This window comes from Pongo pygmaeus, chromosome 7 (genome assembly GCF_028885625.2).
Source record: "Pongo pygmaeus isolate AG05252 chromosome 7, NHGRI_mPonPyg2-v2.0_pri, whole genome shotgun sequence".
Taxonomy (NCBI): Eukaryota; Metazoa; Chordata; class Mammalia; order Primates; family Hominidae; genus Pongo; species Pongo pygmaeus.
The window spans coordinates 59,945,331-59,949,024 of NC_072380.2; the positions used below are offsets into that span (position 1 = coordinate 59,945,331).

The 3,694-nt window shown below is 34.0% G+C and overlaps 1 pseudogene; it reads right to left on the minus strand.

Moving 5' to 3' along the window:
* Positions 1-2,221: 2,221 nt before the first annotated feature.
* Positions 2,222-2,929, minus strand: LOC129042852 (isopentenyl-diphosphate Delta-isomerase 1-like; annotated as a pseudogene).
* Between the last annotated feature and the right edge of the window lie 765 nt (positions 2,930-3,694).

The window sequence follows — 3,694 nt, forward strand, 5'->3', positions numbered from 1 at the left end:
TTCTAGATAGGTTCTTAGTCAGATGTGTGTCTTACAGGTATTTTCTCCTAATCTGTAACTTGTCTTAATAGGATCTTAATAGGATCTTTCACAGAGGAAAAGTTTTGAATTTTGATGCAGTCCGATGTATCAATTCTTTTCTGTTATTAATTGTGCTTTTGATATCTATTTAAGCACTCTTTGACAAAAGCTATATCACATATATTTTCTCCTATGCATTTCCTAAAAGTTTTATAGTTTTACTTTTTAATTTTAAGCCCATGACACATTTTAGGTTAATTTTTGTACAATGTTTGAGACTTTTGAGGCTCATTTTATTTTGCCTTTGGATGTCCAATTGCTTCAGCACCATTTGCTCATAAGCTATCTTTATACCGTTAAATTGCTTTTGCAACTTTGTCAAAAGTCCGTGGGACATATTTGCGTGGGTTGACTTCTGGGTTCTTTAGTTGGTCCCATGATATACATGTTTATCCCTCTGCCAATACTACACAGTCTTGATTAATGTAGTTATATAAGTCTTGAAATTGGGCACTGATTCTTCCCATATTATTATTCTTTTTCAGAATTATAGCTATTCTCATTCCTTTGCCTCTTCATATATCTTTTGGAATAGTCTTGTTTATATCTACAAAAACTTTTGCTGAGATTATGATAGAAATTTTGTTAAACCTGTTTATCAGTTTTGGGGAGAATTGGCATCTTTCCTATTTGAGTCTTCCAATCCATCAACACCATATGTTTCTCTGTTTATTTAAATCATGTCTTTTTTCATCAACATTGTGTAATTTCTGCTTCACAAGTCCTATGTATGATTTGTTACATTCGTACTGTTTCTTTTTTTTTGATCAATTTTAATGGTATTGCATTTTTACTTTCCATTGAAAGGCCGTGTGTCCATGTGTTTATTGCTGGTACATAGAAATACAATCGGTTTCTTTACGTTTATTTTGTATCCATGACCTTGCTGAGCTCACTTATTAGTTCTAGGAGTTTTTTCTCTTCAGGTTCTTTGTGGTTTTATATGTAGACCACGTGTCATCTGCAAATAGGGGCTGGTTCAATGAGTTTCTTCTCTGATCTGTGGCCCTTTGTTTCCTTTTCTTGCCTTTTTGCAATGGCTCGATAGAACTTCCAGCACTATGTTGCATAAGAATGTTAGAGTAGACATCTTTACTTTGTTCTCAACCTTAGGGAGAAAACATTCAGTCATTCACTTGTAATATTAAGTATAATGTTAGCCTCAGGGTGTTTGTAGATGTTTTTTATCAAGTAGAGGAAGTTTCTCTCTATTCTTAATTTTTTGAGAGTTTGTAGAAATCATGAATGAATACTGAATTTCGTTAACTGCTTTTTCTGCATTGTTCGGTACAATCATGTGATTTTTCTCAGGGGTATAGCTCGGGGTAGAGCATCTGACTTGACTGCACAATCATGTGATTTTTCTTTTTTAGTCTGCATTATAGTGGATTGCAATGATTGCTTTTCAAATACTGAGCCAGCATTGCATCTTTGAAATAAAACCCTATTGGTACTGAGTGTAATTCTTTTTACATATTGTAGGATTCTATTTGTTAATATTTTGCTAAAGATTTTTATACTATATTCATGAGGGACACCAGGCTTTGTTGCTTTTGTTGTACTGTGGTTTTCTAATTCCAAATTGGGACGTGTTCATTCCTCTTCTATTTTCTGAAATGATTCTGTATAGTTGGCATCTATTCTTTTTTAAATGTTTGGTAGAATTCTCCAGTGACACCACCTGGACCTGCAGATTTCCTTTCTGGGAGATTATTAATTACGAATTCAATTGTCTTAATAGTTTTAGGGTTAACACAATGATCTTTGAAGTAATTATTTAGTATTGTAGTAGTTTGAGTTTTTCAAGGAATTGCTTCATATCATCTAATTTGTCAGATTTATGTGTATAGAATTGTTCATTGCATTCCCTTATTATCCTTTTTTTTTGAACAGGTTAAATTAAGTTTTATTTGCTCTCTCTCATTTTACAATAACCTCCCTCATAAACATCTTCTACAAACAGAGCATATATCCTGGGTGTGTAATACAAAGTTATAAGTTAATTCTGTTTTCCACACAAGTTGTAAAGTATCAGTGTATCATATGAGAGTTCCCCTAATAGGGAACCAAATTTAAAACAAAACAATCATTTTAAATTTACCAAGTAGAGAATTTTTTCAGTAATCATTCATCTCTACATTCACATTCTATGTATTTTCTTGTGGTAAACAAACTGATTCAAATGATTTAAGTTATCCCACCATTTAATAAGAAAAGCCTCTACAATAATTTGAAACCATGGTGTTCTCTTATTTTACAAGTAGCTTCTGTTTTCAGAAGTTCTTCTAGTTCTTCCTTTGAGATAGCTTTTAATCTCATTGGGATCTAGACTCAAAGTGACACTCTTCCTCACAAATAAAATGTAATCAATTTCATGTTCACCCCAGATACCATCAGACTGAGCTTCATAGTGAATTCATGTTAAATAATTAATTTCTTCTGGAGGAACTTCTATGGGGATTCCTAACTCAGCTTTCAGATGCTTCTGCACTGCTTGCCTTACTTCAAGGTCATCACTTTCCTCAAGCTTGCCTGAATTACCCAATGGATGACCACAACAAGTATTGGTAAAACAACCTGGAAAGGAAATCTTAGCATCTGAGCTTTCCTCTAGCAGGAGCTTATTTTTGGTGTTGAATAAGAAGACACTAAAAGTCCAATGCAATAATCCTTTTTCAGTGTTCTCATTCAGGTGACAATTCTTCTTGGTCTCAGCCCCAATTTTATTGTCATTTTCATCAATAAGGTTACACGTGTCTGCCAAGAGCTGAACCTGTTGCTCATAGAGATGGCTGGTATTTATTTCAAGCATTGTTACAAAATGTCAGATTTGTCCTAGAACACTGAGCAGCCTCCAGCTTGAACACCAGGCAGCCCAGGTGTGTGCCTTTTTGGGTTCTGTCCTCTGCATGCGTCGGCCTCTTACCCTTTGGATGTCTGCAAGGAGAGTGATATCTCCAGTTTCCTTCCTGGTATTGATGTTTTGGGTTTTCTCCCTTAATCATTTGTCAATTTTGCTAGAGGTTTGCCAAGTTTATTGATCTTTTCAAAGTACTAACTTTTAAAAAACCTGACATTCTTTCTTATTTTTCTCTTGTCAGTATCATTGATTCCTGCTCTTATTGTTATTTCCTTCCTTCTTGCTTTAGTTAATTTTGTTCTTTTTCTAGGTTCTTGGGGTGGGAAATTAAATTATTAATTTGAAACTTTCCTCTTTTCTAATGTATACACTTAGTGGTATACATTTCCCTTCCAGCACGATTTTAGCTGTTTCCCACAAATTTTAATATGCTGTATTTTCATTTTCACTGACTTCAGTGTATTTTTTTGTTTCTCTTGAGACGTCCTCTTTGATCCATGGATTTTCAGAGATGTTTCAGAGAGGTTTTAGTTTCCATATGTTTGGATATTTTCTCATTTTTGATTTCTGGTTTGTTTCTACGTGGTCAGAGAATGACTTCAATTCATTTAAATTTGTTGAGATTTTAAAAAATGGCACAGAATGTGGTCTATCTTGGTGTATTTTCTCTGGATCTCTGAAAAAAGAAGTACATTCTGCTCGTTAGGGGAAGTATTCCATAAATGTTGATTAGAACCTGTAGTGTTGTTGATT